The sequence below is a fragment of the Giraffa tippelskirchi genome, chromosome 1 (assembly GCF_054371585.1).
Source record: "Giraffa tippelskirchi isolate mGirTip1 chromosome 1, T2T-mGirTip1v1.2.pri, whole genome shotgun sequence".
Classification (NCBI taxonomy): Eukaryota; Metazoa; Chordata; class Mammalia; order Artiodactyla; family Giraffidae; genus Giraffa; species Giraffa tippelskirchi.
The window spans coordinates 21526979-21541284 of NC_137275.1; the positions used below are offsets into that span (position 1 = coordinate 21526979).

Here is a 14306-nt window from a genome sequence, read left to right on the forward strand (position 1 = left end):
GAAAAGGAAAGATATTCTCATCTGAATGCAGAGTTCCAAAGAATAGCAAGGAGAGATAAGAAAGCCTTCCTCAGTGATCAGTGCAAACAAATAGAGGAAAACAACAGATTGGGAAAGACTAGAGACCTCTTCAAGAAAATTAGAGATACCAAAGGAACATTTCATGCAAAGATAGGCTCGATAAAGGACAGAAATGGTATGGACCTAACAGAAGCAGAAGATATTAAGAAGAGGTGGCAAGAATACACAGAAGAACTGTACAAAAAAGATCTTCACAACACAGATAATCACGATGGTATGATCACTCACCTAGAGCCAGACATCCTGGAATGTGAAGTCAAGTGGGCCTTAGAAAGCATCACTACGAACAAAGCTAGTGGAGGTGATGGAATTCCAGTTGAGCTATTTCAAATCCTCAAAGGTGATGCTGTGAAAGTGCTGCACTCGATATGCCAGCAAATTTGGAAAACTCAGCAGTGGCCACAGGACTGGAAGAGGTCAGTCTTCGTTCCAATCCCAAAGAAAGGCAATGCCAAAGAATGCTCAAACTACCGCACAATTGCACTCATCTCACATGCTAGTAAAGTAATGCTCAAAATTCTCCAAGCCAGGCTTCAGCAATACGTGAACCGTGAACTTCCAGATGTTCAAGCTGGTTTTAGAAAAGGCAGAGGAACCAAAGATCAAATTGCCAATATCCGCTGGATCATCGAAAAAGCAAGAGAGTTTCAGAAAAACATCTATTTCTGCTTTATTGACTATGCCAAAGCCTTTGACTGTGTGGATCACAATAAACTGTGGAAAATTCTGAAAGAGATGGGAATACCAGACCATCTGACTTGTCTCTTGAGAAACCTGTATGCAGGTCAGGAAGCAACAGTTAGAACTGGACATGGAACAAGAGACTGGTTCCAAATAGGAAAAGGAGTACGTCAAGGCTGTATATTGTCACCCTGCTTATTTAACTTATATGCAGAGTACATCATGAGAAACGCTGGGCTGGAAGAAACACAAGCTGGAATCAAGATTGCCAGGAGAAATATCAATAACCTCAGATATGCGGATGACACCACCCTTATGGCAGAAAGTGAAGAAGAACTAAAGAGCCTCTTGATGAAGGTGAAGGAGGAGAGTGAAAAAGTTGGCTTAAAGCTCAACATTCAGAAAACTAAGATCATGACATCTGGTCCCATCACTCCATGGGAAATAGATGGGGAAACAGTGGAAACAGTGTCAGACTTTACTTTTTTGGGCTCCAGAATCACTGCTGATGGTGACTGCAGCCATGAAATTAAAAGACGCTTACTACTTGGAAGGAAGATTATGGCCAACCTAGATAGCATGTTTAAAAGCAGAGACATTACTTTGCCAACAAAAGTCCGTCTAGTCAAGGCTATGGTTTTTCCAGTGGTCATGTATGGATGTGAGAGTTGGACGGTGAAGAAAGCTGAGCGCCGTAGAATTGATGCTTTTGAACTGTGGTGTTGGAGAAGACTCTTGAGAGTTTCTTGGGCTGCAAGGAGATCCAATCAATCCATCCTAAAAGAGATCAATCCTGGGTGTTCATTGGAAGGTCTGATGTTGAAGCTGAAGCTCCAATACTTTGGCCACCTCATGCGAAGGGTTGACTCATTGGAAAAGACCCTGATGCTGGGTAGGATTGGGGGCGGGAGGAGAAGGGGATGACAGAGGATGAGATGGTTGGATGGCATCACCGACTCGATGAACATGGGTTTGGGTAGACTCCGGGAGTTGGTGATGGACAGAGAGGCCTGGCGTGCTGCAATTCACGGGGTCGCAGAGAGTCGGACACGACTGAGCGACTGAACTGAACTGAACTATAGTAGTTAAATATTAAGATTGAAGGGCAAAAGAAATGTGGCTCAGTAAGGCACAACTTAGACTGAGAAATATTTGTTCTTTAAGTTGTGTCCCAGTCCTGTTAAGATCGATATTCTTATGTTCTTTGGTGTGGCAATAAACCATGATACCTGGATAAACTAAACACTATTGAGTTTAGAGGAAGGGTCTATTATTTTAGTCACCTAAAATACACAGATAATTTTATCAGTAACTTAATGTTTCCATCTGTGACTTTTCCCTCTGCTCTCTTTATTATGCAAAAAATGACCGTGAATAGTTCACACGTTCTCTTGTTCAACAGTAGTGGATGCAATATCTTTAGGATAATGAATAGGATACACTTCAGAGAGGGAGGATTATATTTTCCTTTGTGGAACTTAAGAAAATTATTTTAGCAGTTTGAGGTTGACTTGAGCACTTGAATTATGTGGCTGCTTAAATATGCAGGATATCTATTGGACATTGGTTCTGAGTAAACTGGAGTGGTATCAGCTTTCTATTTTAAACTGGTTATAAAGGGCTGTATAACTTACAAAAGCAAGACAATCAGAATCTTTTTTCTTTCTATAAAAAAGTGTTTGTTTTCTTTGTCATATAATAATTTAGCATTATTGATAACGTGCTTATACCAAATTAGACTGTCTTGGGGTTTAAGGCCAGTCCATTTTACATTGAGCCATCTTTACCCCAAGGGCACAGTGGGGCTCAATGTCTTTCTGAACAATACTGTCTTGTATTAACGATGGTAAATCTATTGACTTAAAGTTTGGTATTATTTTATTGAATCTTTGACCCCATATTGATTCCCCTGATTGTTCCCCCAATCTGCTTTCAGAGCTGTCTTCTCTATCTTAGTCATTGGCAGCTCCATCCTTTATGTTGTTCAGGTAAAAAAAAACCTGTGTCATCATCGACCTCTTTTATGTAGGCCATCAGCAAATTTCAGCTCTGATTTCAAAATATATTCAGAATCCAGTCCTTCCCTACTACCTCCACTGATACATCCTAAACCAAGCCACTGTCAGTTCTTGCTTAGGTTATTAGCTTCTCAGATACTCTTTCTGCTTCTGTCTTTGGTAAAAGTGATTCTGTTGAAACAGATCAATTTATATCACCCCTTCACTTATCCTTGCTAATGAGTTCTACATTACACTGGAAGTCTAATCACTGCAGTCAGTGTTCTACAAGGTTCTACAGGATCTGGCCCTTGCTGCACCTCTGACTTTATCCTCTTTTGCCCCTTCTGTTATGGGCACACTGGCCTCTTTGCTCTTCATTAACCACATGAGCTTACTCCCACTCCAGCATCTTTTACACTTGCTGTTCTCTCTGCTTAAGAGGCTCCTCCCCTCTTGTCTCACTTGCTCAACTTCTTCAAGTTTTGTTTGTATATCATCTTTTCAGTAAGCCCTTGCCAGTTACCCTATTTAATACAGTCTACTCCCTCCTGAGTCTAACACTCTCTATTTCCTTTTCTTGGTTTACTTTTTCTCCAAAGCATTTGTTTGTTTGTTACTGTGTCTCCTTGCTGCTAGAATGAATTTGTTTGTTTCTTGCTGGACATGATCCTGGATACATAATAGATTCATGAAATATTTGTTACATGTTTCTCAAACATTTTGATTCATTATTTATATATGGACTAAAATAGTGCATTTGGTTACTGGGTATTTCAGGTAGGAGAAAGATGATCAGAATTCTGTTTTGGGGGTCATACCATTTAAGAGAGCAGAAAACTAACTTGGATTTTTCATAGTAATAACTAGTAAGGGAAGACAGCTTACTTTCTTCTCCAAAGTACTTATAAAATGCAATATGCCTGTTCTATCCAACACTGAATTTGTTTTCTGTAGAACTTGCCTTGGGGCACAGTCCCCTTTTGAAGAGGCTGCTGTACATACTGACTGAATTTTTTAGTGATTTGTAGACAGAGCCTCTTCTCAGCTTGCTTGTAGGTGAAATATTAACACCAAAAGCCAGACAAATGATGGTTTCTTGTGCCTGATATTTATTATGTCTTATATGATTTTTTAAACATATCAGGCACAAGAAATCATCATTTGTTTGGCTTTGGATGTTAATATTTCACCTACAAGCTAGCTGAGAATGTTTTGGAAGGAGATCTGTCTAAAATAATTTTGCTTTCCTCTTTTTTGTATCAAGTACATGATACCACTGAGGCAAAATTGGAGAAGATTTTGATTGTTACTGCATTGGACATTTGGCGACATCATTATGTGTTCCACTAAGTACTTTGCAAGTCATTTGGACCTTTCCTCTGCCTTGTATTTCCTTCAGATACTTTTGTAGGTGATGAGCCCGCTTATGAGATTGGATTAAAATCAACACCACTGAAACAGTTTAGCCTTGTAAGGTGACTGATGCTTACTATGTTTGTCTAATTAGCTGTTGGCTGAGGATTCAAACCCATTAAGTCGCTAGTTAGCTATGTTTCAAATAAACACATCTGGACCAACAATGAAGGAAGGTTTTTCCTGTGTGAGGGTGACAGATGTGGTGATGGTTCCCCCTGTTCTCTCACTTAAATAATTAACAACATGCTGGTGAAGTAACCCTAGACAGACAGCCTCAAAGCCAGATGCACAGTCTCAGAGCTGGAGCCACGGACATGTGCCTCATCTCATTAGAGTGCTCGCTCAGTCCCTTTCTTATCTTTATGTTACTTCCTGAATTACATTTTCTTTGAGGATGATCCCTTTAAATATCCAGAGCTCATGAATTTTGGTTTGAAAGGGGCTTCACATGAAGATGTTTTCTTGGAGATAGGAATTAAGAATGCAGCAGGGTAGCTGGGACGTAAGTTAGCATTTGGAAATTGATGTCATAGAGAATCCCGTGCACAGAGTAGCCTGGGGCGCTTACAGTCCATGGAGTCGAAACTGATGTGACTCAGCACGCACGTACAGCATGTCATGGAGTAACCAAAAGTTAAAGCTATCTGGGCAAATCTTATCTGGGTGTATCATTGCTTAGTATTGCTGGAATGAGTCTTTGGAATCCTTTCTTTGAGGGCATATGTATGTATTACATTTCTTTATCTGGTATAGAATTTTACACCAAAATGCACAGATCCTTAGTCATTAAACAGAAAGAATGTAAAGGAGGTAGTTTTTTTTCTATTTTTTTTTCCATTGGACACAATTTAATTTTAAAAAATGTCCTACGGCTAAACACATTGTCTTACCTAGAAAGATGTGTAGATTGGAAGGTGGTTTCTGTCAGTGGTTTATTTGTCCCAAAATGTCTCAAGTAGGAAGGATTTGTGAAGCCCTGCGGATCCCACCCTTGCGGGGGCAGTTGCCTTTCGAGTGGAATGGGCAGGTGTCACCATTCTCGCGAAATGGGCTTATTTGCTGACCCTTGTTTAGTGAGACATCGACAATAGCACAGCTGCTCTGCACTAGTTGAGCTCTCAAACCTGTAATTTGGCAAGAAGAACAGAGCAAATTGGGTAAATACACATAAACACATTGTGAAGAAGGAAAAACAGAACAGAATGAACCAGAGCCTTATCCTACAGCTTGTTTGATAGAGATGATTTCAGGAGGCATATGGTATAGTTAAATGTGCTTTCAAAAACATTGGCCAGAATCTTCTGGCAAATATGAAATAAATATCTCAATCAGATGAAACTGATAGTATTAGTTCTCTTAAAAGGCTGTGCGGAAAGACAGTTGACAGAGTGTTTTGAGTAAGAGGAGGTGGGACATCAGTGTATGTGGAAAATTTGAAGCAGCTGATACTGAAGGATCACGGAGATGCTTGCGTGGCAGACTTGGAGTTAGAGCCTGACTTGGTGATAAAATCTTCTTTTCCTCAGTGTTGTTATTTTTTCAGTGTAATTAATTTTGCCTGGAATAAAATTGGTTCCATTTCCCTTTCTTGGTTTGACAAATTCTGCCTTTAGCCTAGCTTCTCACATGAACAATTTTAATATATTTGTATGGTTAGGTGAATTTCATCTTGTCAGTTTTTTTTTTTTTTTTTGAGAGGGAGACTTGACACAATTTTTTTATCAGGAAAATTCTTTAAAAAGCACTCCAAAAGTGAGGTGATGAATTGGTCCTCAACAGGTGACATGGCGGATGAGGCTGCTTTGGCTACACTGGTTTCCCGCTTCCTCCCTTGTTCAGGGTCCAATCAGAGCAGTGCCATAGCTGCAGGGCCCCTCCTGAGCTCATGGTTGGGCCGAGGACCTGAACTGTGTGACCTGTGAGCCTAGCCACCTTGGCCATGGTTGTTCTCAGTATGTGTGCTGAGTCACTTCAGTCGTCTTCAGCTCTTTTCGACCCCATGGACTGTAGTCCTCCAGGCTCCTCTGTCCATGGAATTCTCTGGGCAAGAATGCTGGAGTGGGTTGCCATTCCCTTCTCCAGGAGATCTTCCCGACCCAGGGATCGAACCCATGTCTCCTGCATTGCAGAAGGAATATTTACCGTCTGAGCCACCAGGGAAGCCCATGGTTGAGTGCTTCCGAATAACAAGCAGGTTCTGGACAAAGCCGAGGCCCGAGATGAACTCCTTATAGCGGGGGACCAAAGGAAGGAGCATGCCCAGAAGCATCCACAGCACCCAGGCCCCATAGCAGACATTCTAGATGTGAATGCGTCCATCAGTGGGTTTCCTTCCAGTTGCCAGGACATTGGACTGCTGGAGACACCAAGCTACAGCCTTGACAGCCTCTTGCGCTGGGGTACATGTCTGTTGGGGAACCCAGACACTCATTCCAGGAGCACTAGGCCACACGGTGGCCAAATGCTGTACATTTTTATATCTATTGTTTTTAGTCACTAAGTCATGTCCGACTCTTTTGTGACTCCATGAACTGTAACCAGCCAGGCTCCTCTGCCCAGGGGGTTTCCCAGGCAAGAATACTGGAGTGAGTTCCCATTTCCTTCTCTAGCGGGTCTTCCCAACCCAGGGCTTGACCCGTGTCTCCTGAACTGGCAGGCAGAGCCACAGGGAAGCCCTGTAAATGTGATAAATTCACATAATCGGTATTGCATCTTGATCCTAAATATTATTTTCAGTTCTGGAAATTACCTTTTAAGAGAAACAATAATTAATTCGAGTGCATCCAGGGGTGGCTAACAGAATGTGGTCAAGTATTAAAATGTTAAATAGAATGCAGTTAAAATACTGAAAAAGACAATCTAGACGTGACACCTCAGCTTCCTTCAAACTTCAGGTCTGTTGTGTGAAAGACAGATTTGATTTATTCTGTATTGCTCGAAGAACAAGAGAAGAATGAAAGGCAAATGGAGGCACATTTCAGCTCAGTATAAGGAAGAGTTCTGTAAAGATTAGAATCATTTAGTGAGTGTTTTGGTAACTAAAAGTGTTCCAGGAGGGACAGCCATGCGATGATATGGAAGATGTGGTAGTTCAGTCCCCAAGTCGTGTCCAACTCTTGCGACCCTGTGGACTGTAGCCCACCAGACTCCTCTGTCCATGGGATTCTCCAGGCAAGAATACTGGAGTGGTTGCCATTTCCTTCTCCAGGGGATCTTCCTGACCCAGGGATCGAACCCAGGTCTCCTGCATTGCAGACAGATTCTTTACCAACTAAACCTCTGGGGAAGTAAATGTGTATTTAAATCCTCTTATATATCTGCTTCTAAATTTTATATTATTAAAGTTTTTATTATTATTAAGATATTTGACATTTTTGGATGAAAGACACTGAAAATCGAGTGATCTTTTCTAAGCATCTTTTGAGTACTTTTAAAAAATACACAGTGCAGTTAAAAAGGGGTTATTTTCAGTGTGATACTGAAAACATTTCCAATACAACTTTAGATGTGATTTCCAGTACTTCTCTGATACAGCATTTTTTCCTTCTAAAATCTAGCGATCTTCCTGACTGCAGTGTATTTGTTTTAGTTTTATATAAATATATTGAGTATCTCAAAAAGAAATTATTTTATTTAATTATTTTATCCTTTTACCCTTTGAAGAAAATATTCTTAGATGAAACATTAATTTACATTTATATTCATAACTAGAAATTGGATCTTTATTCACAAATATGAAATTTGATTTTCAACTCATAATTTATTATGCATAAAGCTAACTTTTAAAAAGCTCTACAGAGTATTAAATAGTAGCACTTGGTTTCAAAATATCTTCAGTTGACATAATTTTAATAACTTTTTGAGTAGTTACCAGTTTAATTTTCAGTATGTGCAAATTGGAGGTAAATTATTTATTACTTTCAGCAAATGTCTTTCACAATTTTATTTAATTTTTTCATCTTTTTTAATGGATCATAAAATGGCAGTCTTTTATTGGTTATGCATAAAGTAAGCAGCAAATGAATCCTTTGCAAATAGGTTACTGTGGATTGAAATGTCAACCATATTTCATGGGATATGAAATTTCTCAGATCAGAGTAACCGTAACACATGGCACTGAGCTGTTCTCCTGTTTTGGAATTTTCATACATCTTTAAACATTAAATAAAAGCACTGTGACCGTTAGGACCTTGAATTTTATTTACTTCATTAAATATCCCAATACTATTGAATAATTTCTCATGTGGAATGAATTTAGTACATTTGAATTTAGTTTTATCACTATTAATTTGAGAAGCAATTGATACTAAAATGAACTTCCAACAGTCTTTCTGTTAAGATGTTTAGGTTTCTTCTATCCTTCTACTTAAAAAAATATTCTGAGGATGGAGCAAAGAGAAAATGATCATTTGTATACAATTCTAACACCCAGAATTATCTGTACTGTGGGCCAGTCCTGTCTCAGAAGGTTCTCCCTTATCTTTTCCGACTTCACAGGCCCACCTCCCTGGCTGTTTCTTCTCTGATGTCACCTGTGCTTCCTCTTCTGTGGTTTCTTGTCGGTTTTCACCATGATTGGATTCCCCATAAACTCGCCTTCTCTAAGGCTTCCTTTTCATGCTGATGAGCTCCCAATCTCCAAACAAGATCTTTCCCTTAGCTTTAAGCCAGCTATTCAGATGTCTACTATCCAGATGTCAGCTAACTCACTTGTATTTCCCCTAGGCACCTTAAACCTGAAGTTCCCAAATTAAACTCATGTACTTCCATTCAAACCTATTCCTTTCATGATTCCTATTCAGGATTACCCACCTTTCTGTGCAAAACAAAAACTCTGAAGTCATCTTTAGTTACTCCTTCTTCCTCACTTCCTGCGTCCTATAAATGTCCAAGTCCTTTCTATTTTTAGCTCCTTAATATCTCTCAGTTTTCATTTTGCACTACCCCCTTTGACACTAATGGCAGCCCACTCCAGTACTCTTGCCTGGAAAATTCCATGGACTGAGGAGCCTGGTAGGCTACAGTCCATGGGGTCACAAAGAGGTTGGACACGACTGAGCGACTTGACTTCATTGACACTATTTGACTCAATTCTACTTTGATTTTTATTTGAAATGCACTAAGAAATTCTTAAAAAAATTTTTTTTAATTAAGATAACATTGGCTTATAATATATATGCTTCATGTGTACAATGTTAAATTTTGACTTCTGTATACACTACAGCATGGAAACTAAACTAGAAGTCTAGTTTCCGTCCATTAGCATACAATTAACCCCATTTACCCATTTCACCCTCCCCCTCTTCTCTGGGAGTCATAAGTCTGTTCTCTGTATCTGTGTGCTTCTTTTTGTTTTGTTTTGTTTGTTTGCTTTTATATTCCACATATGAGGGAAATCAAACATACTTGTTTTTCTCCATCTGACGTATTTCACTTAGTACCCTCAAGATCCATCCATGTTGTCATGATAGCAAGATTCTGTCTCCTTTAGGCTGCATAGTATTCCATTGTACATGTATGCTACATCTTCTTTAGCCATTCATCTATCACTGGGCACTTAGGTTGCTTCCATATATTGGCGATTATAGATAATGTTGCAGTAAACATCAGGGTGTATACATCTTTTGGGTTAGTGTTTTTGTATTCTTTAGATAAATACCCAGAAGTGGAATAACTGGATTTTATGGTAGTTCCATTCTTAACTTTTTCAGAAACCTCCATACTGTTTTTCGAAGTAGCTATACCAATTTACATTCCTACCAAGAGTGAAATACACCATGACTTTCTTAACTGGTCTTCTACTGTAGAAATTATTACTTTTCCAACCGTTACTCTACAATGCAACATGTGTGATATTGGTAAAACACAATTATGACCATATTTCTGCCTGGCTTAAAAGCTCATAAGACTAATCCCAAACATCTACATATAGTGTTCTGGTTCTTCATGAGCCTTCTCCTTCTCTCCTTTTCAGCCTCAAACCATATATTCTCACTGTCATATTCTGTGTTGCTGCCATATTGAATGACTTTTAGTTCCTTGACTGTTCTGTGCCTTTCTTATCTTCTAGATTGTCAAACAGTGCTCCATCTTCTAGACTCCTTTCTAATCTCCTTTCCTAACTGATTCTTGATCATTCTTTAGGATTTATCATAGAGATGACTTCCTGCAGGAAACCTTTGTTGATGCCCCCGTGCAAGGCTGAGTTGGTTGTATCTCCTACATTGTGCTCTAATGCCTTTCTGCTGGTACCTATTTTAGTTAATATCACATTCTACTGTAATTGTTTTATGTGACTTCCTTTCAGTTATATTGTAATTCTGTGTTTTATTTGTTTTTGCAGCCCTATTACCAAGCACAGCCTTGCTTGGCTTATTGTTGGTAATTTATAAATATTGGAGCAATAGACTGATTGAGTGATTTATTGAAGTTATTGGCAGACATTCAGAAACCAATTTGGAGTGTAGTTTTAAGTGTTAAGTTCAAGCACACAGTCAACACAGTTGTAATGTTGGGTTTTGTCAAGATAACATTTTGTAACAGGAAAGAAATAACTCTGAAAAATTTCTTAGATAAACTTGCATGATATTATATTCTAGGCATTTTTTGAACAATTTAGCTTTCTCTATTTTTATATGGAAGTAAGGGGAAGAGAAATTCTTTAAACAAAAAAGTATTGGGCAATTATCTCATTGCTGCAATACATTCTTCAGTATTATCTGTGTTGCTTTTTAACTTGTTATAAAAGTATCTCGATATTCTGAATAATTTTTTTGACAAGTAGTCTGATGTTACAGTAATTTATAGAGTATCTGCTGTGTTCTGAGGACTGTGTTGACATTTTGTGGACATTATTTTATCAAGCTTTTCTCCCCCAAACTCTGAAGTAGGTACAAGTATCCCCATTTTACAGATTGAGGAATGCAAGATTGAGAGTATAGTGACTAGGGTTCAAACCTAGAACTCCTGATTCCCCAACATGTGGGCAGAATCTATCCTCTTTTTCAATTTTATTTTATTCTTGGGATAAATAAAGACTAATTCTTGACTCACCTTTCACTGATGTGTGGAATTACATAAAAACAATGTGACTTTAATGCAGTTTTTTCCATTATAAAGTTTCTGCAACTGAGAATGAGTTCTACTGTTCTAAACATGACTAACCAGCAACAGAGGTTATATAGCAAACAGAAGGAGAAATCCGTAAATTCTAGCAGAATTGCATAAAATATAACAAAACATGATATGCGTATATTGGAGCCTTGGGGCAAAGAAAGGTCAAGGTATTGAGTTTGGGTTACAGGATGAGGTGGCTTTATCAATCTGTGTGCCAGCAACGAAGGAGCAGCGCTTTGGACAAAGGTGTCAACTCATAACAGTGCCATTCAGTTCAGTCGCTCAGTCACATCTGACTCTTTGAGACCCCATGGACTGCACACTCCAGGCTTCCCTGTCCATCACCAACTCCCGAAGCTTGCTCAAACTCATGTCCATCAAGTCGATGATGCCATCCAACCATCTCATCCTCTGTCATCCCCTTCTCCTTCTGCCTTCAATCTTTCCCAGCATCAGGGTCTTTTCCAATGAGTCAGTTCTTCACATCAGGTGGCCAAAATATTGGAGTTTCAGCTTCAGAAACTTGATAAAGCCACCTCATCCTGTAACCCAAACTCAATACCTTGACCATTCTTTGCCCCATCAGTCCTTCCAATGAATATTCAGGACTGATTTCGTTTAGGTTTGACTGGTTTGATCAAACAGTGCCATTATCATACCAATAATCTCAAAATATTTTTCTAAAGAAATAACAAAAGCTAAAAGCAGAGATAATTTTTAGAGTATGTTTTTCATGCTTGCAGCATTTCTGAAAAAAAAGTACCAGCAAATGTATATCCATATAATAATATACAGATATATTCACAAATAAGTATTTTATATAGTAACTGTTAGTTGCTAAGTCATGTCCGACTCTTTGCGACCACATGTACTATAGTCCTACCAGGCTCCTCTGTCCATGGGATTCTCTAGGCAAGAATACTGGAGTGGGTTGCCATTTCCCTCTTCATTATATAGTAAATGCCAATGTAATTAACCATGAGAAATAACATGAATATTGTAAAAAGCTGGAGGAGTGACACAAAATTTTGCCAGTGAGCAAAAATTAGATATCAGGCCCTAAAGCATTTGTAGAGGATTAAGGTAATGTGCAATAGAAGTGAAAGCATTTGACTACAGAGTCAAGAGAAGTCCAGTTTGGGGCAGGTTACCTTTTTAAGCTTTTAAGTTTCTGACGAGGCTTGATCACTCAAGAGCTTTTGTATAGCAGTGTTTTGTTAAAGTATAAAAAGGGACAGAGAAAGCTTCTGACATAGACATTGGAAGGGGGGGTGGAGAGTGCCCTCCTTGCTAGTCTAATCGAGGTTTTACATACTTCTACCAGACCCACTCCCACAGCATACATCTTAAGATAACAAGATTAGTCAGAAGGTCCTTGTTAAAAAGGAGAACCATGCCCTTGAGCAAGATACATTGTTGTTATATAATCCTTAGTACAGAGCTTAAGGAAAAACATACCCTTGAGCTATTAACTCTGGGCTTAAAGAAAAAAACATTTTATGTGACTAAGATGAAGGAATGTAGAAAAAACCCATTTGTCCTTTTCTCCTCCTTGAGAACTACCAGACCTCTTTCTCCTCTCCAAGGGCTTTGGACCCCTTTCTCCTCCTTGAGGGCCCCAGACTCCTTATCAACCTACCTAAGAAGTAACTCTCTCAGGTTCATAGTAAGGAATCGGCAAATGCCATCATTATTAATATTGTTGTTAATGGTAATAGTTAGATAGTGTACTACTGCTCTCAGGAAGGAGAAGGTTATATTGTTTCAACTGAGTCCATGTGTCCAAAGAATTATCAGGTAGATTTCCATGTCTGTGGAGACTTAACTCAGTTTTATTTCACCAACCACATTGTACTAGACAGATTTTAGGAATAATGTGCAGTTGTTTTGGTTGCCTACAAGAGCTCATCAGCATGCTATGGGAAACTATAGAAAAAAGTGAACTTTGTTGTAAAAATATCTTCTGTTTTTATTCCAGTTGGATAAGCATTAAATGTTTTGAATGTTTCCTTTGTTAATTAGAGAACTGGTTCATGTCTGGTGAGTTCTACCTGCCGGATTGTAAACAATTTATGTCAATGTCTACTGATCCCTTCAAAGTTGAATCAATAAGATTACGTGCAACAATCATGCAGTGTTATGACTCAAACAGATCGTCCCCAAAACCAAAACCATGCCTTCTGTGTCATGTGCTTTCTGGTGCATGCTTAGAGTGGGGGAATTAAGATCTAGGAAACATTATTTTTGGATTCAACTATGCTTAGTCTTCAAAAAAGCAAAACAAAACAAGACACTCAATTCTGCAGAGTAAGCAAGTAATTTTAAGTTTACTTTCTTAAATAAGCTACCTCTCATTCTGTGTTGGAAGTTCATAGAAGTTCAGTAAAGTTGACATAAACACCCTAAGTTCTGGCCTGTTTCTGTATTTAGTTAAACATATTTTTAAAAACAAAATGTTTTGAAGGGAATAATTTACAGGGAATATTTTTAATAGGAGCAATCCTGAATTTTGAAGAAGAGTTTAGCTAGAAGTTTACTAGTTTTATCTTTCCTGGAGACTCTAGAGCTGTAAAAACCCAAACCGCATATCACATTGAGAGAATAATAAAAAAGAAAAACGCAATAAGAACTTTCATTTCTTCAAGCCTCAGTGGTATAATGGAAGGAACTCAAAATTTGTAAGAATCCTGTCCTTACCACTTTGGACAAGGTAATTAGCATTTTGGGGCCTTATGTACCTCAGCTATAAAACTGTGAAACTCCTTACTTTAAGAGTTATAAGAATTAAATGAGATAGTATCATAAAATGCCCAGGATAGCATCTGGCAGGAACTGAATAATATTTGTCATCACCTCTCCCTGGCATCATTATTGAAAATCTTACCAGTGGCTTGAGATTGCTTCTGTTTTATTCTGTCTGTAACTAATAGTGTTTGACACGCAATTCAAGGCCTAGAGTAGTAGAACTCTAATAAATTTAACAAGATTCTACTAATCCAGAGTAATTAAGGC

General features: G+C 38.6%; 1 protein-coding gene across 4 annotated transcripts in view; it reads left to right on the forward strand.

The window, feature by feature from the left end:
* Nucleotides 1–14306, forward strand: part of ANTXR2 (ANTXR cell adhesion molecule 2) — a 170580-nt gene that overhangs the window by 47880 nt on the left and 108394 nt on the right. The window lies entirely within an intron of this gene.